Source organism: Myotis myotis, unplaced genomic scaffold (assembly GCF_014108235.1).
Source record: "Myotis myotis isolate mMyoMyo1 unplaced genomic scaffold, mMyoMyo1.p scaffold_m19_p_2, whole genome shotgun sequence".
Lineage (NCBI taxonomy): Eukaryota > Metazoa > Chordata > Mammalia > Chiroptera > Vespertilionidae > Myotis > Myotis myotis.
The window spans coordinates 171806138-171830238 of NW_023416324.1; the positions used below are offsets into that span (position 1 = coordinate 171806138).

The following is a 24101-nucleotide window of genomic DNA, read 5'->3' on the forward strand; positions in this document are numbered from 1 at the left end:
AATGCCCTGTAGCTATGCTATTTTAATAAGTGATACCTGGTGGGCACTTTGGGATTCTAACTCTTTTTGATTGCAGAGAAAATCAAATACAACAGGTTCTCAAATAACATCATTTCATTATAACATTGCTGAGATGCCATAGGAACTTAACTCTTGTTTACATCAATTAGCCTATGATAAAATTAGTTTCATTATACGTCATTTCTCTTAAAGTTGCAGAACCTATCAATGACGTTAAAGTAAGGCCAAGAAGATTTCAATCATTAGTTCTGCATCCAAAGCCCAAACCTTCTACACTGCCCCATCCCATCAGACCACCAACATTGTTATCCGGGTTCCCTTGTCCGCGACCTGTGGGGTCTAAGCATTCTCTGAGGCCTAGCAGCATACCATCAGTTAGAAAAGGCCTTAGTGGACAGTCAAGTAGCCAACCTGCCACCTAATGAATGAATTCTTCACTCAATAGTAACAGAAAATGGCCAGCCACCATCTCTTCTCACACCTGTAATAATGATCATTTCTTCTTCCAAGGCAGCCCATATTCATTATGAAAACTGTTTACTTACATCAGACTGAACTCCTCCTCAGGCCCCTTAGCTTCCACCTACTGGTTCTAACTCTACTCTCTAGAGCAGTGGTCAGCAAACTTCTGGCTCGGCAAACCTCAGCTCGCGAGCCACATGCGGTTCTTTAGCCCCTTGAGTGTGGCGGTATTTTGTGGAAGACCCACACTCAAGGGGCCAAAAAGCCACTTGTGGCTCACGAGCCACAGTTTGTCGACCACGGCTCTAGAGGAAAACAAATGTTCTCTTTACTGTATCACCTCCCCACCTCAATGCCCCCACACACACCTAAACTATCATTTTTTAACAGCTAAAAAAAAAAACAACCCTCAAACAAATCACTTCCTCAAACAACAACCTAGTGTCTCCTTCCTTATGACAGTGTCCCTTGAATTCCCCATTTTCTATTTGTTCCTCAAACAAGTGAAGTCAGCCCACATCAGTTCACTGCAATTACATTTCTAATTTAAAAATCTCAATAAAGACTCTCAGTTCTCCTTCTTCAAGCTCCCTCCCTAAAACCTGAGAGGCACCCTTCCAGATCCCTTCCCCCTCCCATCAGCCTCCTCTGTGACCAGCTTCCTGCCAGCCCTGCAATGCCCATGCCCATGGAGTTCAGCCTCAGCCATGGGTCCACTCACTCTGTACCCCATAACACACAGAATGCAGCCAGCCCCCTCTGGCATCTCCCCCAGACTCCACATCATATCTTTTTTAACTGGCCATCTATACAAAAACTTTACATGTACTCCTTTTAATGTAACCACTAGCATAAATCTTAATGCTTAGGATACAACAGCGAAAAAACTAAATGAAGATCACTGCCCGTAGAGCTTTATATTCTAGCAGAGGAAGACCAAGAAACACACATGAAATCAGTAAATTATTTAGTATCTCAGAAGCTGCTAAATGCTAAGGGAAACAAAGCAGAGAGGCAGAGAATGGGAAAAGGAGGATCTGAAGGACTGGCTTAAGGCAGGTTTCCTTTTTTTTTTTTCTTGATGTTTTTTCCATTGATTTTTTGAGAGAGTGGAAGGGATGGAAAGAGAGGAAGAGAGAGAAAGGGAGAGAGAGATAGACATAATGTGAGAGAAACATATTGATTGGTTGCCTCCTATGCATGTGCCCCAACCAGGGCCAGGAATTGAACCTGCAACCAGCAATTCAGTAGTCACTTCAGCTTTTAGCAAAGCCTATAGATTGCTCTTAGTCTATAAGAAACCTCACTGAGTTTTGTCATAAAGCTGAAGTTGCAAACAGAAGGTCAATGAACCAAGGTAAGGGTCAAGCCTTTCTTTAAGCTCTGATAGGACAATATTCCCTGACTATGTTCTATAATTTATATGCTCACAGGGTGGACATTAAGGAAAGAGGAAGAAGACCCAGAAATATGGATAAGAGATAGAAAGATATCTGCCCACCATCAGTCCCTTCCTTACTTTGCATAGTGGCTCAACTCCACTTCCACTGGAACCTTAATGCATCAAAGTCCTCCTCAAGTCATGCATGCATAGTCAGGCACTGGGCTTTAAAGAACTGACCTCTGGACCAGCACACCCCATATGTGGTGTCACTGACTACTTGACCACAAGTGACAGGGGCCTTGAAGACAACTCACTCCATTTGCAAATAGTTTTGAGTTTAGTTTTAGAATGTAGATTTACTGATCCAGAATCTACTTCCCCTGACTTCTACCCTTAAGATCTAATTCGAGACTAATGTACTTTTAAAAGATAAAAATCTTGCATGATAAAATATCCTTTCAATAAAATTATATTACAACTAAAGGCCTGGTGCACCAAATTCATGCACAGGGGAGTGGGGGGAACTCTCCAATCCAGGACCCCTTGAGGGATGTCCAACTACTGTCCAAACCGGCAATCTGGGACCACTGGCTCCTAACCACTCACCTGCCTGCCCACCTGATCATCCCTAACTGCTCCCCTGCTGGCCTGATCACCCTAACCACCTCTGCCTCGGCCCCCACACCTGGGACCCAGGCTTCCCTCTTCCAGCCAGCCACAGGCACCTGGGACCCGGGCCAACTTCACCCGGGCCGGCTGCAGGCGCAGGCGCCCAGGACCATGGGCGGCTTCACACGGGCCCCAGCTTTGTCAGAAAGGACGTTTGGAAGGTTGTCCAGAAGATGTCCGGTCTATTCAGTCTAATTAGCATATTACCTTTTATTAGTATAGATACTCACTGCTAATATTTACTGAGGGCCAAACATGAGCCACAACTTACAGACAGAAAAAGTAGAATATAGTGTTTTCTGAACTTGTCAGATTTTATTATTATTCTAGGTAACTTTTACATCTTTTGCTCCCCAGGCCCTACCCCAACCAGGCTGAATCAGAACCTGAGATTGAGCCTGGCAATTGCGCTTTCAACAAGCCTCAGGTGATTCTTAGGATCAGGCAAATTGGAGAACTGGTGGCATAGTGGACCCAATGTGAAAGGGTCCTAAGCATACTTAGGACCATCATTTATTCAAGATGTGACCTTGGGCAGCTTATTTAACTTCTATTAAATTCATAATAACAGCATCTACCTATAGAGAAATAAATAAGATGCCATAAGCCACATAGCACAAGTCCTGTCAATACAGTCATCATCACTGATCCTAATGACCCTAGAAAAATAGCATCCCTATTATTTTTGCTCAGTGCTACACAATTAGCAATTAAAGTGCTTGAGAACAGGATTTAAACTCAGATCTGACTATCTCCAGGCCTGAGTGCTGATACCAGGGGAAGAAATAATTAAGTGGGCAGGAGGCCCAGCAGTGCAGAATGACCTACATATCCAGGTCCTGGCTCCAAATTCATGCTTGGACCCAGCTCATATTGCATTCTCAGGAGCAGCCATCAGGCAGCAGCTCCGGCCAGCAAGATGCCCCCAGCACCACAGTAAGGAAAGAAAGTTGGCCTTGGACTTTCTCCTGTTTCTGCTTCTACTCCTCCTGCATGCCACCCTTCTCCCCTTCCTTTTGGGATCATCCACAATTCCCACTCTTTCTACGGGTGTGCATCCAGTTATGCCCTAAGGAGTTCCTCTCCTGGAAGGCAGGGCAGGGACAAAGTTTGAGAAGCTGGCTTGGAGGGTAGGGCAGGCCATGCTTCATTCCCCAGCTTTAAGGCATTGCATTACTACTTCAGTCACCTCTCTCTCTCTCTCTCTCTCTCTCTCTCTCTCTCTCTTTCTTTCTCTCTCTCTCTCTCTCTCTCTCTCTCTCTCTCTCTCTCTCTCTCTCTCTCGGCTCATTTGCAGTAATGCCATCAGCACAGTGCTATAAAACAATCAATACCACCACAGCCATAGCCTATCACCTCTCCTTCTCTGAAGTCCCTCAACATTGCATTTCAGGTAAAAGGAGATCACCTGTGATTCATACCTTGGTGCATAGTTTTATTAATGAGCCCCCATTTGTTTGTTCACACAAATATGCCCCAAGTACAGGTGTTACAAAAATAAATAGTGCCCAATCCCTGCTCCTGAGGCCTTAGAAGAAGAGAAAGACCCATAAATTGGTGGATGGAAGTCTACGTAAGGCATTAAGAACTAAGGGCTAGGTGGCATCAACTCTGCTAGAAGAAGTCAGAAACAATGTTCATCCTGGATTTGGAAGAATAAAAGTTTGACAGGCAGAAAAAGGCATGTGCAACAGAAAGTAGTTCAAAGGCTCAGTCATGAAAGTGGGTCCATTGTACTCAGGGCATGGTGAGAAGCTTTAAGGGGTGAGGGTATAAGAGCTGCAGTGATAGGAAATGGGGTTCAGCAGAATTGTCTGGTCCAGAATTGTTTCTTGTCCAAGTTTATCCTGAAAGAAACTGGGACTGGTGGAGGTTTTCTGAACAAACCAGTGACATTATTAGATGATTGTCTCTAAACCAGCAGTTCTCAACCTGTGGGTCGTGGGGGTCGAACGACCCTTTCACAGGGGTTGCCTAAGACCATCGGGAAACACATACATAATTACATATTGTTTTTGTGATTAATCACTATGCTTTAATTATGTTCAATTTGTAACAATGAAATTGGGGGTCACCACAACATGAGGAACTGTATTAAAGGGCCGCGGCATTAGGAAGGTTGAGAACCACTGCTCTAAACTCAGTGTTGTGCTCCTGGTGCTAAAAAGGAGCTTTGATGGAGCAGGAAGAGGTGAAGTGGAGCCAGAGATAGAGGAGAAGGTGTGAGAGACCATCTTTCTTCATCCCTGGGTTGGCCTGTAGCACCACCATCCACCTCACCATCTGGCCTGGCGGATTTTGAACTCTAGTCAAGTCCTCACTGGAATACCAGGCTCCAGAGCAGGTTTGCAGAGTATTGGGAAGAAGTAAAGATGAGAGACAAAGGAGTTAGGACAGATGCAGGGATAACCTGAAGGTAAGCAAGGAAAATATTATTCTGTCTGGTGGCTTGCAATGTCCTGAAAGGAGCATGTGATTGACCTGGGTTCAAAGCCTACCTCCACCATTTTCTACCTTCATGACCTTGGTAATTCACTTAATCTCTCAGAGGCTGTTTACTCATCCATTAAGTCAAGGTAACAAGCCTTGTTTATCTTGTTCTGAGAATTAAACTATAGACATTCCTCATTTTATTGCTCTTTGTTTTACTGGGAGACTCACTTTATTGTCGTGGTCTAGAACTGAACCCAAAATATCTCTGAGGTATGTCTGTAATGTATTTCAAGTGGCCAGCATAGCACCCAGTGTAAGGAGTAGTGGATCTCTAAATATTACTAAACTTATTATCTTTGGGGGAGGGGGCCGGCAGACTAGAAAGATCTTTGAAAATTGCAGGACCCCCTGAAGCACCAGGATGGAATCAGCCTCCCAGGATGCTCACTTTGCTGCTAGGAATTCCTGGTGAGACCCTGATCAACCCCTCCCAAGCTGCCTTCAGCCCTCCTGGGCTGTTTGCAGTTTCTGCAGGATAGGATCACATTTCCCACCTGAGCCCGGGAGCCCGGGAGCGTGTGGGCCTTGCAGCTCAGGGCTTTTCAGAGGGCTCATATGACAACCTGGCAAGGCGCAGCTGTTCCCGGCAAGAGCATTAATAATCCAGGCCTTTTTCCGCAAACTCTGGCAAACAGTCTAAAGTGACAAGTGAAAACACTGGGTCCAAATTCTCACTGGGGCTGGGGGCAGAGGAGGCCAAAATACTTGACTTTATCAGGGCTAAATCGTGGAACTGAATCAGACCTGCTTTCGGGGAAGTGGGGGGCATGCGTCTTGCATCATAAACTTCTGTATTGCCTACAGGGGATTTCAGTGAAAAGGTTCAGAACCAGGGCAGAGAGAAAGGAGTCCATGTGACTTGGTGGCTGAGGAGTGAACTGGGCTGTGGGTTTCATCTCAGCAACAACCAAAAGAACACAGCAGCCACCACAGGCAGCCCAGAGACCTATAAGGAGCAAGCCCATCCCCCTCACAGAAAAGGGGCAGGTCTCAGCAGGATTTTAGTCTCCTTTGCTTACACTGTATCAGCACAAAATATAGTGCCTGGCACGATGGCACCCAGTCAATATGAAAGATTGAGCAAACATGGGGTATAGAGGGAGAACACGTATTTCAGATCCAGCAGCACCAGTTAGTAACCGGGCAAACCTAAACAAGTCATTTGTTCTCTCTGAGCCTCAGTCTCTTCATCATAAAAATGGGTTAATGGCATGTACTTTGAAAGGTTCTTATAAGAAATAACTGAAATAATCTATGTAAAATCCCCTACAGTAATGTAGGTAGCATTCAGTAAATTGACTTCTCAGAATTCGAGAATTGGTCTTCCAATACAGATCAGACTTTTAGTATCAACTCTGTTTCTAATTCTTTTTTTAAATATATTTTATTGATTTTTACAGAGAAGAAGGGAAAGGGACAGAGTTAGAAACATCGATGAGAGAGAAACATTGATCAGCTGCCTCCTGCACACCCCCTACTGGGGATGTGCCCACAACCAAGGTACATGCCCTTGACCAGAATCGAACCTGGGACCCTTCAGTCCGCAGGACAATGCTCTATCCACTGAACCAAACTGGCCAGGGCTGTTTCTAATTCTTACAGTGAGGGGGAAAAAGATGGGGGGAAACAAAAAGAGAATGTAAAACAATTGAAGTTAATACATCATAGGAAAGGAAAGACCTCTAAAGTCACACCTTCCTGTGTGACCTTGAACAAGTCACATACTTCTATGGGTCTCAGAATTCTCTGTGGTAAGCTGGGGGGTTGAATTGGATCAGTGGTCTTCTAACTGTGCTCCAGAAACCCTAAATAGTCTGTGGAAATCCTAAGAGGCTATCTCAGGGTAAGAAGAGAGACAAGTGTGCCCCCATGCAGCTTGAGGAAGCTTGGGGGCTTTCTATTGAAGAAACAGTTCCACAGTTGGTCCTTAGCCCTTTGCAATCTAATGCTTTCCCCAAGGTCCAGCATCCCCTCCCAATTACCAGTTCTCTCCAGACACATAGTCCAAGACTAGACTAAGGCAAGGAAGGTACCTACGGTGCAAAATTAAGGAGGCCCTCACTCTCAGGATTGTGCAAGTACGGGTTGGCAACCAATTGTGAGGGCCTCCTTAAATGTTGCACCCGAGACACCTGGCCTCATGCTAGTACCAGCCCTGAGTCCCTAGCCCTTCTTCAGTGCCCATCCTCACTCACCTCTTTGGCATTTGGCACTGCCTGTCACCCTCTCTGGAAATTTCTCACCAGCCTTCCATGGCACTGCCTTCCATGGGGACAGTGTTGAGTGCTTGGCTTCCTTCTGGCTCCTCTTTCCTCCTGTCAAGAGGAGTGGAATAAAGAGAGAAATGGAGGGGAGAGAAAAGCATGCCAGGTAAGAGAAAAGCATGGGGGAAGAGGGGCCATTGAGTCTGGCTTTTGACAGGCTGAGTTTGAGGGGTTGGTTGAAGTGCAACAGGCAGGTGGGCAAGGCAGGTATGGACCCCAGGAGAAGTGGTCAGAACAGAGATTTTCTCCCCTCACCTGGCAGAATCTTCTCTCCCACACACTTCTTTCTTTTCCCCACCGCTCCTGCCCAAGTCAGGTCCATGTCACCTAATATTTGCACCCTCATGGTACCCTCTTAACCCATGCCTGCTTCCCTCACTGCAAAATTCCTCTCCCAAGTCCAGCTCTGAATAATCATGCCCTTCCTGGGAGACTTCAAATGGTGTCTTCCATGTTTGCTCCGCTAAGTCCAAATTTCTCAGACTAGCACACAAGACTGCGCTCCCTCCTCATCCCCATGCCTCCAAGCAACACCCACCACATGCAAATGTGCCGCTAAACTATATGTCACCTACTGCACCACCACTCCCTGCATCTGCCCTGAGCCTGCTGTCCTGCTTTTGCTCGAGCTCTTTCTTCCCTCAGTGCACTCCAACGGTATCTATTGAATCTTTGTACCTTTAACAGCAAACCCACTTTCTTCTCTTCCCTGGTCTGCATCCAGGCTTGCCAAAGCCTAGAGCTGTTTACAGATGTTGGAGAGTACACTTCCTTTTCTGCTCAACCAATAATGTCAGTGCATTACCAATTTAGGCATACCTCAGCGATATTGAAGGTTCAGTTCCAGACCACGAAAGCAAATGTTTCAGTTTGTAAAAAACACATCTGTGACATGCAATAAAGCAAAGTGCACTGAAACAAGGTATGCCTCTATTGCAAAAACAGGGTCCTAGCCCGGTCCTCAGTTAAGAGCTACAGGGTAAAAACAAATACCTGCACAGCAGCTGCCAGGAGACCCAGACACCCAAATGCGTTACATTAGGAAGTTTGTCAGCTGCAGGGAAGCAGCCATCTCCACCTGGTTATCGCTTTATTTCCTTCTGCACCTAGCCCAGCTGTGGATGTCAGCAGGTTCTCAGTAAATACAAGTGAATTAAATTAATGAGATCCTCCTGCCGGTAGCAGATAAGTAATTCCAGAAAAAATAATTATGGAACTCTTTGCATGAGAAGTAATTTTCTTGCCTTCTCCATGTAAGGATGACCCCAATAATGGAAATGTTCTAAAACCGAGTTGTGCTGATGGTTGCACAAGTCGGTAAATTTACTAAAAAACAAACAAACAAAAAACTTAATTTACACTTAAAGCAAGTTAATGTCATGGAGTATAAAGTTGTTTTTTAAAATCTGTATAATGAGCCCTGGCCAGGTGGTTCAGCTGGTTGGAGCATCATCCCATAAACCAAAAGGTTTCAGGTCCAGCAGCACCAGTCAGGGCACAAACCTAGGATAAGGGTTCAATCCCCAGTCAGGGCACGTACAGGAGGCAGCTGATCCATCTCTCTCTCTCCTGTTCTCTCTAAAAATCAATAAAAGCATATCCTCAGGTGAGGGTTAAAAAAATTAATGAAAGTAGAATGGTGATTGCAAGGATCAGAGTAAAGTGGCAAAACGGAAACTGTTAGTGAAAACAGTTTCCATTTTGCAAGATGAAAAATGTTCAGATCATTGGAAAACATATATTTAACACTACTAAAGAGTACACTTAAAAATGGTTAAGTTGGGCCCTAGCTGGTTTGTCTCAGTGGATAGAGTGTCGGCCTGCGGACTGAAGGGTTCCAGGTTCAATTCCAGTCAAGGGCACATGCCCGGGTTGTGGGCTCGATCCCCAGTAGGGGACATGCAGGAGGCAGCCGATCAATGACTCTCTCTCTTCATTGATGTTTCTCTCGCTCGCTCGCTCTCTCCCTCCCTCCCTCTCCCTTTTTCTCTGAAATAAATAAAAATATTTTTAAATGGTTAAAATTGTAAATTTTATGCTAGGTCTATTTTACCACAATAAAAACTTTTTAAAGATTGAATAGAATAGAACAAAATACAATACAAAAATCTGTATAATAATCAAAACCACCCTGATGGTGCACTGTGTTGGTTGAGTAATAAGCTGACTGAATCATGTGCACACTCAAAAACAAGCAATAAAAAAGAAGGCACAGCTTTGTAGGGCCTGGCTCTGAGCTTAGTCTCAGTCCCCCTAGAACAGCCGTGGGCAAACTACGGCCTGTGGGCCGGATCCGGCCCGTTTGAAATGAATAAAACTAAAAAGAAAAAAAAGACCGTACCCTTTTATGTAATGATGTTTACTTTGAATTTATATTAGTTCACACAAACATTCCATCCATGCTTTTGTTCCGGCCCTCCGGTCCAGTTTAAGAACCCATTGTGGCCTTCGAGTCAAAAAGTTTGCCCACCCCTGCCCTAGAATCATGCAAGGTAAAGGTCACTACTGCTGCTGCACAGGCAGGTGGTTCAGAGTCTGGGGACCAGTCATGTGCTGTCCTCCAAGGTCAAGACTGCTACATCCTCCTCATCTCTTCCCACAGTGTGTGTGAGCCCGTCCTGAGTGCACACCAGGCTCAAGGAACAGAACTGTGTCTTTAGATCCAGAGCCCCACTCACACCTGGACAGCCCATGCCCAGTCCAGGCCTCCAAGGAGCAGCCCATTCCCCTAGAAAAGCACTTCCCACCTATTCCTTTCCAGTCTCAACATCACAACATGCTGATGCTCCAGAGAACCCATGGTGAGCCTTCCCCTTCCCCCCATATGCTCCTAAGTGGGGAGCCTGAGGCCCTTCCTGTTCTCATAGCAGGGTGCACGCCACATGAGGTTCCATCTGCCCTAGCACAGAGGTATCACAGCATAAGGACTAAAAGGGTAGATTTAAGTGTCAGACCATCTGAGTTCAAATCCCAACTTACTCAGCAATTACTAGCTATGAGACGTCTGTGCCTCAGTTTTCTCCTTTTTTCACAAATTGGAGATAATAGTACTTAACTCAGGAAATTAAATGAGTTACTATGTAGAAAGCACTTTGTACCTGGCACATAAGTGTAATTGCTAGCTATCATTGTTATTTTTTCCAGCATTAGAGGGGCCTCTCCATCTACAAGTGGAGATAACAGGAGATGCTAAGTGTAGAAAGGGCCTGCGGTCATGGCAGCTTCCCTCGACACTGAGAAAATAATCATCCTGAGTCAACTCTAGCGGTTCTTCGCCTCAGCCATAGGTTGTGATGTTGAAACACTGGAATCAGGAAGGGCTTGGTGGAGAGAACTTACCCCACAGGACATTACAAAATCAGCACAGGTTGTTGGCTCACCTATGGGGAAATATATGTATACACTGAGTGTCCAGATTATGACCACCTGACGTTTATAGGCAAATTAGCTATGATTTCGTGAAGTTGCCAGAGGGCTAGACCATTATAAATAGGGAAGCAGGTTGTTTACCACGACAGTACAAGTGATTTTTTACTGAAGATATGGGTAAACAATGCAATTAAACAGCCTTTGAATGTGGGATATATATTATTATGAGTGGCCAGATTATTATAACCACCCCATCAGTACTTCATTGGGCCACCTTTTGCCTTCAATACTGCAGCAATTCTTCTTGGCATTGACTCCATGAGATGTTGAAAGGTGATGCGAGGAATCTGACACTATGCCTGAAGAATAGAACTGTCCAGTTCTGTGAGATTTGATGGTTGTGGAACCAGCTGCCTGATGGCTCTTTTAACTTCGTCCCACAAATGCTCAGTTGGATTGAGATCTGGTGATTGTGGGGGCCACTTAAGCAAGGTAAAGTCTCCCTCATGTTCTTGAAACCACTCCTGCACAATGCGAGCACCGTGGCATGGCGCATTGTCTTGTTGGAAGAAGCCATCTCCATTGGGATACGCCATCAACATGATAGGATGAACTTGATTAGCAACAATACTTAGGTATGTTGTGCTATTCAGACACTGTTCCACACGAATTAAAGGGCCCAAATCATGCCAGGAAAACATGCCCCAAACCAAAACACTGCCCCCACCAGCTTGAAGAGTTGTACTCATGCATGTTAGGTGCATGCTTTCATGCTGTTTCCACCAAATTCTCACTCTTCCATCTGCATGATGCAACTGGAAACTTGATTCACTGGACCACATGACTTTTTTTCCAATGCTCGACTGTCCAATCCTTGTGTTCCTTGCAAATTGGAGACATTTTATCTTGGTAACTGTGGACAGCAAAGGTGTTCGAACAGGACTTCGGCTTCCATATCCCATATGATGCAGTGTACAGCTAATTTGCCTACAAACGTCAGGTGATCATATAATCTGGCTACTCACATACAAATATATCCCATGTTCAAAGGCTGTTAAATCGCATTGTTTACCCATATCTTCAGGAAAAAATCACTTCTACTGTCGTGGTTAACAACCTGCTTCCCTATATATAATGGTCTGGCCCTCTGGCAACTTCAGCGCAAAATCATAGCTAATTTGCCTACAAACCTCAGATGGTCATAGTAATCTGGACACTCAGTATACATCCTATCTAATAATAGACAAACATGGTAATTAACCATACCTCCGCTACACTTCCCATTGGCTAATCAGGGTGATATGCAAATTAACTGCCAACCAAGATGGCGGCCAGCAGCCACACAGCTGAAGCGAACATGAGGCTTGGTTGCCCCGGCGATGGAGGAAGCCAAGATTCACCACTTGCCGCTGCCAGGCTCTGAGCTGCACTCTAAGCAACTATGTTGCAGTTATAGAAGCTAAACAAATCCCAGGTACCTGCTTTCAGCCAGCCGGCTTCGGAGCTGGAGCTGCAACAAAGTTTCAATTACAGAAGGTAAATAAATCCCAGAATAAAAGAAAAAAAAAGAAAAAAAGGAGAGACTGGGAGCTTCAGTTGCAGGCTTGGCCCGCCTGAAAACAGCCCTCAGCCCCTCATCCAGACTGGCCAGGCACCCCAGTGGGGACCCCCACCCTAAAGAGGGTGCGGGCAGCCTGAAAACAGCCCTCAGCCCCTCATCCAGACTGGCCAGGCACCCCAGTGGGCACCCCCACCCTAAAGAGGGTGCGGGCAGCCTGAAAACAGCCATCAGCCCCTCACCCAGGCTGGCCAGGCACCCAAGCGGAACCCCCACCCTGATCTGGGACACCATTCAGGGCAAACCAGCCGGCCCCCACCTGTGCACCAGGCCTCTATCCTACATAGTAAAAGGGTAATATGCAAACTTACCCTAACAGCAGAAAGACTGGGAATGACTGGTCACTATGACACACACTGACCACCAGAGGGAAGACGCTCAATGCAGGAGCTGCCCTCTGGTGGTCAGTGAGGTCCCACATGGAGGAGCTCTGCTCAGCCACAAACCAGGCTGATGGCTGACAGTACAGCGGTGGTGGTGGGAGCCTCTCCTGCCTCCTCAGCAGCACTAAGGTTGTCTGACTGCAGTTTAGGTCTGCTCCCCACTGGCAAGTGGACATCCCCCGAGGGCTGCTGGGCTGCCAGAGGGATGTCTGATTGCCAGCTTAGGCCCAATACCCTGGGGAGAAGGCCTCAGCCAGCAGATGGTCATTCCCCAAGGGGGTCCCAGACTGTAAGAGGGCACAGGCCAGGCTGAGGGACCTCCCCCTCGAGTGCACAAATTTTTGTGCACCGGGCCTCTAGTCCTATCTAATAATAGACAAACATGGTAATTGACCATACCTTCGCTACACTTCCCATTGGCTAATCAGCGTGATATGCAAATTAATGCCAACAAAGATGGCGGCTAATTTGAATACTGCAGGCAGGGCAGAGCAGTGCCATCCCGCCTGCCCCGCCGCCATCTGGGCCTGCTATTTGTGACCTGGGGCGGTGGGGTGGGACAGCACCATCCCGCCTGCCCTGCCGCCATCTGGGCCTGCTATCTGCGACCCAGGGCGACGGGCGTCCGTGTGCGACCCGACCCGGGGCAGCCGGGCAGTGCTGCAGCAATCGGCCAGCCCGCCCAGGTGTCCCGTGTGCAACCTGACCCGGGGCGGCGCCCCAACCCCCGGATCGGCCCTGCCGTGTGCGTGACCCAGGGAGGTGGGGCAGGCACCGAGGGATCGGGCCTGCCATCTGCCACCTGGGGAGCAGGCCTAAGCCAGCAGGTAGTTATCTCCCGAGGTGTCCCAGACTGTGAGAGGGCACAAGTGGGGCTGAGGGACACACACCGCTCCCCCGCCAGTGCACAAATCTTTGTGCACCGGGCCTCTAGTATGTATGTGTGTATATATATATAATATTATATATATATACACACACACACACACACTAGTAGCCCGGTGCACAAAATTAGTGCACTGGGATGGGGGGGAAGGGGCCCCTCAGTCTGGCCTTCACCCTCTCCAATCTGAGACCCCTCAGGGAATGTCCAACTACCTGTTTGTGCCCACACTTTTAACAGATAACAGCTCCATTGTTTTTCTTTCTTATGCCTAAAACCATTGGAATTAGTAGGTATTCAAAGTGTATATACATTTTGGGGGGACACCCTGTATATCTCTAGTCAGCGGTGAAAGAAACCAACAGCAGATTTGGAACCCCCAGACAGGGAACCTTGCTCACTCCCCACATGTCTCCCCACTTCACTTTCCACCTTCGTGGGCAGCAGGAGAATCAATGTCTTCTCTCATTAATTCAGAAAAGCATGTCCTGTTACCCGCTGCCCGGCAGGAGTGAGCAAGGCCCCAAGCAAGTGAGGCTCAGGGCAGCCTTCGCTCATGGGTGCTGGCACCCAAAGTGCACATTCCTCCTCTACAGTCGCCCCGACTATCCCACTGTTTCACTGAGAGGACGGAATTCCTCTCCGCCTCTGGGTTCTTGATCTTGAACGCTGACCGAAGGCACCTCAGCGAGGGCCGCCCGTGCCCACCAAGTGTGTCTATCTGCACCTGCTCCTGCCTCAGCACCTGCATTAACCCCCCAGAGGTGATCTCGTAGCTGCACTGGCCTCCATGGGAACAGGGCATCACCACTCTGCCCTCTCACTGTCATCTCACAGGCGCCCACCCTCAGCACCCAGACACTCTCCAAAGGACGTGAGCACATCAGAGGGGATGTGTGCACATCCTATGGGTGTGTTAGGCATGCTGGGTTGATGGAAGTGTGGTGGAGAGGCGGGGGGAACTTGTGCACGCCTTGGTTTGCAAACTGTTGCAGGCGCGGGAGGGTGACAGTGTGCTGGGGATGTTATCACGCCATGGGGGGATGTGCACACCAGAGGTCTCTGGCTTTGCAGATGCGCAAACCCCCGTGGTGCGGCCAGGAGGATGTCAGTCTGGCCCACCACGGTGGCTGTCCCTGTGATCCTGCACCTTCTGGGCCAGGAGGCAGATCTTGAGCAGCCACTCCTGGGCACTGATGGCCTTCAGGTGCTACTTCAGCTCAGCCTACAGGCTCCGCTTGGCGTGCTCACAGCTGTCACCACCACCATGTGGGGAGTACAGGCCGCCCTCCACCGGCCTGCCTCCCCTGTCCAGAGGCACTCTGCGCTGCTCACCTGCCCAGAGTGACTGGGGCTGGGCAGAAGCCAGGCGTCCTGCCCTCCCCAACCCCGGCCGATCCGCCCCTGTGCGAGCTGCCACCCCGCTGGGAAGGGTGATGGATCCAGGTCCTGGGACCGCGGATAGCCTCAAGCGCTGCCCCCCGCCCGCCAGGACATGGATCCGGGTCCCAGACTGCGGACAGCCTCAAGCATTGCCGCCCTGCCCTCCAGGTCACAGATCCGGGTCCCAGACCGCGGAGAGCCTTGCCCACTGCCACCCGCCTACAGTATGCAAATTAGCCGCCATCTTGTTGCTTCAGGGTGGGGGTCCCCACTGGGGTGCCTGGCCAGCCTGGATGAGGGGATGATGGCTGTATGCAGCTGGTCATACCCCCTTCAGGTTGGGGGTCCCCACTGGGGTGCCTGGCCAGTCTGGGTGAGGGGCTGAGGGCCGTTTTCAGATTGGTGGGTGACTGAAGCTCCCAACCTCTCCTTTTTTTCTTTTTTTTTTTATTCTGGGATTTATTTACCTTCTATGGCTGTCACTGGAGCTGAGAGCCAGCTTTAGCTCTGAGGCTCGGCTCCAGCTCTGAGACCTTGGCTGCTGAAAGCAGGTACTGGGTTTGTTTGGGTTCTATAATTGAAACACTGTTGCAGTCCTGCTGGCTGAAGCCCAACTGGCTGAAAGCAGGTTTCTGGAGCTTGTTTAGCTTCTATATTTGCAGCATTGTTTCTTAGAGTGCAGCTCAGAGGCCGGCAGCGGCAGGCGGGAAACCTTGGCTTCCTCCATCACTGGAGCAAGCAAGCCTCCTGTTTGTTTCAGCTGCCTGGCTGCCAGCCGCCATCTTGTTTGGCAGTTAATTTGCATATCCTGCTGATTAGCCAATGGGAAGGGTGTCGGGGTTATTGTCAATTTGCATGTTTCTCTTTTATTAGATAGCATATATATATGTATATACATTTCTATAAAATATCACTTTCCTGGGGCCACTCAAACAATGAAGAAGAAAGAATTTCCTCTTGCTTCTTACATTTAAAAAGTACAGACTGAGGTCTAGAGTCACATAGCCAGACCTGAGTGACAAGAAGAGTAAGAGCTACACAACTAGTCATTAGAGAAATGCAAATTAAGGCCATAATGAGATACCACTGCCCACCTATTAGAACAACTGAAAAATATAACAGCACATCACCCTGGCTGGTATTGCTCAGTAATTTGAGTGTCGGCCTGCACCCTGGAGGGTCTTGGGTTTGATTCCCAGTCAAGGGCATGTACCTGGGTTGCAGATTTAAACCCTGCCCTGGTTAGGGCACATGCAGCCAATCGATGTGTCTCTCTTACAACTATGTTTCTCTCTCTCTCCCCATTCCCCTCCCTTCCACTCTCTAAAAATTAATGCAAAAAATATCCTCATTCCTTGGGTGAGGAATATGAAAATATATATGTATATATATATATATATATATATATATATATATATACATATATATTTTCACAACACCAAATGCTGGTAAGGAGGTGGAGAGAGTAAATCTCTCTTATGTTGCTGGTGGGAATGTGAAATGATACAGCCACTGTAGAAAGAGTTTGGCAGTGTCTTTAAAAATTAGCAATATACTTATCATACAACTCAGCAATTGCATTCCTGGATATTTATCCTGGAAAAACAAAAATTTATGTCTACACAAAACATGCACATGATTGTTTATAGCAGCTTTATTGGTAATAGTCAAAAACTGAAAATAACCAAAATGTCTTTCAATGGGTCAATAGTGGAATGGTGGTTCATCTGTACCATGAAATACCTCTCAGCAATGAAAGGAGCAAACTTAATATTCTCAATTACCTGGATGGACCTGAATGAAATGCATTATGATGAGTGAAAACAAGCTAGTCTCAGAAGATTGCATAGTGTATAATTCTATTTATAGAACATTCTCAAAATGACAAAATCATACAAATGAAAAGTAGGGGAAGGAGCTAGGCCAGTGTGACAATGAAGGGGTGGCATGAGGGAGTTGTTTGAGGTGATGGAACAGTCTGTATTGATTGCAGTGATAGCAACACTCATCTACCCATTCGAGAAAATGACATAGAGAACCATACACACATTGTACCAATTTCAGATTCCTGGTTTTGATATTGTGCTATAATTATGTAAGATGAAATCACAGGAAGAAACAAAATAAACGATGCACCAGGCACCTCTGTAGTATCTTTACAACTTTCTGTAAATCTATAACTGTTTCCAAATAAATAAATAAAAAATTTAAGGAGGTGCACAGCCAATAAGTAGGGCTACTGTGATTCTAGTCCTCACCTTTCTACTCCCAAATCCCAGTGCTCCCATCATATTATTTACAATTTTGCATGCACCTGACATTCTGTATCTCATGCCTTTGCACGTACAAACTTCTACCTAGATGTCCTTCCCCCATCTACCTAATTTGTAATTTCCTTTAAAACCCAATTGACACACCTTCTCCTCTAAGACGCTTCCCTGGCTTCACCCAAGATTACTGACCTTCCTTCGCACTTCCTATGCATAGCACTTATTCAACTGAATTGTGACCCTAACTCTAACCCACTCCATGCAAGCTACAGAATTGGAAAATATATTCACAAGCATCTCCCAGTAAAGCACTACTAGTCTGTAGAATATATAAAGAACTCATAACTCAATTGTAAGAAAACAGATAACCCCATTTTTTTTAATGGACAGAAGATCTGAACAGACATTTTACCAAAGGAACTATGCAGATGGCAAATAAAAATAGTATATAAAAATATAATAAACATAATTAATCTGTAGGGAAATGCAAATAAAACCACAAAAAGAGAACCACACACCTGTTAAATAGCTAAACTTAAAAAGACTTGACTATATCAAGTGTTGGCAAGAAAGTGGAGCACCTGGGTCATTCATGTACTGCTGGTGGGAGTTAAAATGGTACAACCTCCCTAGAAAACAGTTTGGCAGCTTCTTAAAAAATTACACATACCCTACTATATGATCCAGCCATTTTACTCATTGGTATTTACCCAAGAGGGCAGAATGCATATGTTCTCACAAAAATTTTTTCACACATGCTTATAGTGGCTTTATTTCAATAGCCAAAAAACTGGGAGCAACCCAAATGTCTGTGAATAGGTGAATGGATAAACAAATTGTGGTATTTCCATACAACGGGATGCAATTCAGCAACAAAGGAATGAACTATTGATATACACAACATGAATGAATACCAGTAGAATTATACTGATGTAAGTAGAGAGCATACATATATTATGCTAGAAAGTGCAAAGTAACCGACAGTAATAGAAAGCAGATTAGTGATAGCCTGGGCATGGGAGGCAAGGACATAGAGAGGGGCAGGAGGCAAGGATAAGGTGATGGAGAAAACTTTGGGGGGTAGTGGTTATATTCATTAAAATTTGATTGGGGGAGAATTTCATTAGTATATACAAATATCAAAACTCATCAAGTTGTGCAATTTAAACACCCATTGGTTTTTGTCGATTATACTTCAGTAGAGATATACGGGGGGGAAAATGAGTACCATTTAATGGTCATCTAATTTGTGAGAAAACATTACATAAGTAATTATTAATCTTCACTCTAGGTAGTTATTATTCATCCCATTGTACAGATCAGGTCAGAAAGGCCAGGGAGTCTGTAGCTATGGTCAAGCCAGCTCAAAACCAGGTCAAAGGTCTCCAATGCTGGGGCACTTTTCTCTGTGTTGTGATGCCTTCCCACAGTGGTGAATTCCCAGCATGAAGCCATAGGTGACAGTCCTCTGGCCTAAGCAAGTCCTAGTCTAGGAAGGATCTGAAAGAAGGAGGGTGAAGTGCTGGCATCACTGAGAAGCCAAGGATCCCTGGCATTATTGAGAGGACATCTTCTCCATACTGGGTTACAATTAGCCACAAATTCCTCTAACAACCAAACCCAACCCATCACAGGGACTGGGCCAGACAAGCTGAAGCAGAAAGCAGGCTATAGCTGCTCCCTAGAACATTCCTCCCTATGCAGACAGAGAATTTGGTGTGAGGGACCCTGACCGGGCATTCAGAAGAATAGACTCCAGTTTCACTTGTGTCATAGACAAGATCATTCCCCTTTCTGGGCCTCCATTTCCTCAAATGTAAGATGTGGAGGCCAACCAACAAGCTTTCCAAAGAACCCTTTCAACCCTGATTCACATTCTGAGTGCCCTACTGATTGGAGATTTTTCTCCGGAAGTTGATCAGGTGCCACTGATGGAAAGGATTCCTGATTGCCTAAAAACTGTACACTCAGCTCCCCCACCCACCCCAGCTCTGCTGGAAAAGAAACCTACCTGACTTATCAGTGCCTACCCATTCACTCCTTCAACCATGCCGCCTCCTCCCTTGGCCCTACCTCTCTGCAAGAGTCTTCCAAAGATGCTGACCCACCTTTGGCTGCTCTGTTCCCCAGTTAGCAGACTGAGCTATTTTCAGAAGTCTGGGAACCCTGGGACACAGAGCAGTTTGAGACATAATTTCCCCCTTTAGAATTCTTACAAAATATTGGAGCTGAGTAGTTACAGGATGGTATACGTCGTATACAATCTTGATGTAGGGAGCTCCTCCCCTTGTCACACCTGTATACCAAAGGATGAGCCAGAATTTCCTGTGCAAACAGGCTGGGATATTTGGATAGGCACACAGTACGCTTTCAGTAAATATCTATGAATTGAATTAAATCCCTCTTGCCAACGGAATAATCTCTTACCCAAATACAGAGGAAAACCAAACAGATCCACCTCAGTATGTTCCCCTGGAGAGAGCACTGAGAGTCCAGGCTGAGAAAGCCCCTGCTTCTAACTGGCTGAGGGATGTGAGGCCACCAGCATGCCACCTCACTCCTGGGGCATCACAGGAATAAGGAAACGACACTAAAGGCCTCTGGATGCTCCCAGCTCTGATGCTATCTTACTGTATGCGGAAGAGCCACTGAAACTGAAAAGAACAGTGTGGCCCTTTGTAAAGCTCTAAGCACTTTAAGCTGCAACTGTTCAGGTAGCTTCAAAGACAGAATGATGTTCCTCAGGGAAAGTGGCCCTGCTTGTTGAAACTTGGCCTGGGAACTCCAATCCATGTGGGCCAGTGCTTGCTGTAAAAAGTGCTCACTAACTTTGAGGAGCTGTGGAGGTCACAGACAGGCTTAGTTTACATCTCTGTTGCTTACCAGGTGTGGAATCTTGGGCAGGCTCTTCACCTCTGCAAGACTCAATGTAAACTTCTGCGCATGGTGATAGAAATACCTACCTTGCTAGGTCATTGCAGAATTAAATGAGATCATGCAGGCAGAACACAAAGCACAGTGCCTGGAGCCATCATGAGCTCAAACACCCTTTCCTTCCCCATACACATAACCTAAAGGTCCTCAGAATAAGATCTTCTCAGCAGATTTCACTGGCCTAGAAAACCAGGCCCCTGTTGAGGAAGGGGGCTTAATTTCTAGCACTCCAGAGGGACACCTCATGATGTACATTGGGCCTGTGGAAGCAGGTGCAGGAGAGGGACTGAGAAGGATAGAGGCACCCAGAGACCATCCACCATTCCCCCTTACCAGTCCTATGCGAGTGCTCAATGAGCAAGTGGCCTCCAGAGTGGTGTCCCATCCCATCCTCCCCGCCTGGTTCCCTGCCTCCCAGGAGCACAGACTTTCACCTCAGGCAGAAAAATCACCCACTGTGGAGTCTGGCTTCTTAAAATGAGGGTGTAGGACCAGATAGCCTCTAAGGTCCTTTCCACCTTTAGCATTTTGTGAACTACAACTCTACAGAGTCAACTGATGCTTAACTGATGCCTTACCTTCTCTCACCCCCTCCTTCAGGACTGAGGAAACAGGTGAGGAAAAGGAACCAAGAGGTTCAAAAAGTAGAGGGAGCAGAAGCTGGGGCTCCATTATGCTAATTTAATTAGCTCTAATCTGCTGACAGCAGGGCCTTGAAGAAAGAGGCTTTTGTTTAAATTTCACATTTGGCAGGAAGTGCCCCTTCTCCTCCTCCCTCCTCTAACCCCCACCTCTCCAACCCCCATTAGAGTTTATGAGTCAAAAGCTCTGATTTCAGTCCTGGCTCTCACAACTGGTAGCGCTGGGGCTTCCTGTTCACACTTCTCTGACCAACTTCTTGATTTTTCCAGCAAGGAAATTTGCCCCAGATGTTGGTCAGTAAATGGAGAGTTTTCATCTGCCCTTATGAAAGGATGTCAGTAATTCACAGATTCCCCCAAGTAGCAAGATCCAACGGGGGAAATGCCAGCGACTTCGCTCCATCAATAAACCAGCTGTAGCCAGTTTGGCTCGGTAGATAGAGCATCCACCTGAGGACCAAGGCATGTACCTTGGTTGCAGGCTCCTCTGCAACCCAGGCCCTGGTCGGGGCTCGTGCAGGAGGCAACCAACCAATGTGTTTCTCTCACGTCGATGTTTCTCTCTGTCTTCCCCTCTCTCTTCCACTCTCCCTAAAAATCAATGGAAAAATATGCTCGGGTGAGGATTAACAAAAAAATTAAATAAAAATAAACCAAAGGTTTACCAATCAACTAAACCCTCTCCGTCCATAAGGAGGGAGCCTCACAGAATGCAATGCGTTTTATTTCCACTCTCTTATAGGACTCTCACAACTGTCTTATGGGATAACAACAGAAATCTCACTCTCATTCATTCATTTAACAAATGCTTATTGAGCACCTACTGTTCACAGGAGTGGAAGAGGAGGGAGGCACTGGTGAGGTGACTTGCCCATGCCACCCAGCCTGTTGGTGGTAGAGCAAGCTCTGGAACCAGAGATGTTCTGGTAACCTGAATCTCCAGAACAAAACAGCTCTGGTTTGCAGCACTGGCTCACGTCCACGGTGTAAATTTTCCCACCAAGGCCAATTTCAAGCGGCCAACAATCTTTTAACAACCAGTTTGCCAAATTCCTGAATATTTAAAAATCTGCTCTCAAGAGCCTCCAGACTAGAAGCAAGTTCTCCTGCTCCTGAGTGTTCTTTCTGCCTCACCTCTCTGCCTCCATGTGAGAGGCGTCAACATGAAGGCTTAAAGAGTAACCTTAATAAAAAACACCTGGAGGACTGTTCGCAGCAATAGGATTTCAGGCATGTTGTTTCCTCCACATCAGTAGTTTTCCAAATGTCCTATGAGTACATGTTACCTTTATAATCAGAACATACACAGGTAATTAAAGACATTTTTTAGTGAGCTTAGTGCAGCCGTGGGCAAACTACGGCCCGCGGGCCGGGTTTGAAATGAATAAAACTAAAAAAAAAAAAAGACCGTACCCTTTTCTGTAATGATGTTTACTTTGAATTTATATTAGTTCACACAAACACTCCATCCATGCTTTTGTTCCGGCCCTCCGGTCCAGTTTAAGAACCCATTGTGGCCCTCGAGTCAAAAAGTTTGCCCACCCCTGGCTTAGTGGAACGTTTTACAATAACCTCGCACACACAATTTCTGTTACTCTGTTTCCCTTCGATTGGAAAGAGAGAGAGAACTAGTTTCCTAGGAGCTCAGCTTCCCTTGCAGAAGAGAACAGGTGCACCTAAGTTAAGCATTCACCTGAATCAGGTGCAGTTTTACCTAGAGAATAAATTTACTACCTTTGGAGTTCAAATTCCACCAGCAATTGGGTAGATTCAACTCCCTGTTAAGATTCCAAAAGATCTGCTCTGAAAACTCACAGCCTCTTTTGCCACCAAATGACCTTGCCTCCCAATGGGCTGGGGTGCAAGCAGATGGTTTGAACCAGGAACAACTACTCCTTCTTTCCTGAACCTTCGAGGAGAAGACTTTCACACACTCACCACCACCACCCCAACCAGAGGCATTTTGCCCTCTCTGTCCTCAAGGGGACTTACCTCAGCGCTGAGATGGAGATGTGGCACCAGGGCTGGGTCAGGGTCAAGGAATCCAGCTCACTTCAGGTGGGACCCATAGCTGCTTTCCTCTGGGCTGCTGGTTGCGGAGGTGGCACAGTGGGCTCTACTTTGCCTGCAGAGAAGAAACAAACAAAGCAAAGTTGCCTGGAGAGCACCAGAAGTGTATTATGCTAATACTTGCAGGAGGGCAAGCACCCTTGCCCCTCCCACTCCCAGCCCTGATCACTCCTCCCGGGTCAGAGCCCCTTCCAGAACAGCCTCACCTGAAGGGGCCAATCTCCTTCCCAGAGTTCAAACCGGCCATCTATTCACCCAGACCTCCCGCTTCTGGAGCTGAGTAATTTCACAGTGAACTGAAGATTAAGCAAAACAAACTACTCCAGTCACTGAATCCTGATGTTACTTACTTGCTATCATTGGTAAGAAAAATAAGAGTAAACCCCAAGTTTTGTGTTTAGATAAGACTTGGTGGACAACTGATTTTAATCAACTGCCAGGGTCCAACCCCAGCAGGTCCAGGGGTTCCCAAAGGCGTAGACGGAGTCGGCGAAGAAGGAAGGACACGGAGACAGTGTTCAGTTGATCAGCAGCCTAGCCAGGATCTCCAGCCAGGATCTCCAGCCAAGTTCTGGTCTGGATCTCCAGAGAGGTTCTGCTGTTTATTGTCTTGTTACATCTGAATTTATACCAGTTGATTTTAATCCTGTCAATTTCTATTACAAAGGTTAGGGCGTTTCTTATCTCCATTCCAGGGAGTAAAGATTATGTAGCTTAAGCATGATTGTTTGTAGTTAAAGTAATTAACTACCCGCCTGGCACTTAGTTAAGGAGTTTCATCCCCTCCCTGACTTCAGGGAAAAATCCCTACCTGGGGAAACAACCTTTCTCAGAGAGGTGACCTTGGTTAAAACACACAGCGCTAAGGGGAGCAAACATATTAAGAACAGTATGCTATATACGCCAGGTCCCTTGAAACATATGCTGTGCAGATGTTTCTTTCCTGCAGCGACTGTGTCAAGCAGCAAGGATGGACCAGCTTCCGGCAATCAACAAATACATTGAGGTTGCTCAAATCTCCCTGTGAGCTATGGTATATTGTTTATAATGTTACAAATGTAAATTCCATTTCTTATTTGTTTTGGGAACATTTTTAAAAATATATATTTTATTGATTTTTTACAGAGAGGAGGGGAGAGGGATAGTTAGAAACATCAATGAGAGAGAAACATCGATAAGCTGCCTCCTGCACACCCCTTGAGGATGTGCTCGCAACCAAGGTACATGCCCTTGACCAGAATCGAACCCGGGACCCTT

General features: G+C 46.6%; 1 protein-coding gene across 8 annotated transcripts in view; it reads right to left on the reverse strand.

Moving 5' to 3' along the window:
• Nucleotides 1-24101, reverse strand: part of ST6GAL1 (ST6 beta-galactoside alpha-2,6-sialyltransferase 1) — a 131755-nt gene that overhangs the window by 69079 nt on the left and 38575 nt on the right. For 6 of the 8 annotated variants that reach the window (XM_036348642.1, XM_036348645.1, XM_036348638.1 and 3 more), the window contains one exon: nucleotides 22767-22899. The gene's annotated coding sequence lies outside the window, so the exon portion shown is untranslated. Of the gene's footprint in view, nucleotides 1-7224; nucleotides 7345-22766; nucleotides 22900-24101 lie in introns of all 8 variants that reach the window. The other 2 variants (XM_036348644.1, XM_036348640.1) reach the window with 1 other exon arrangement.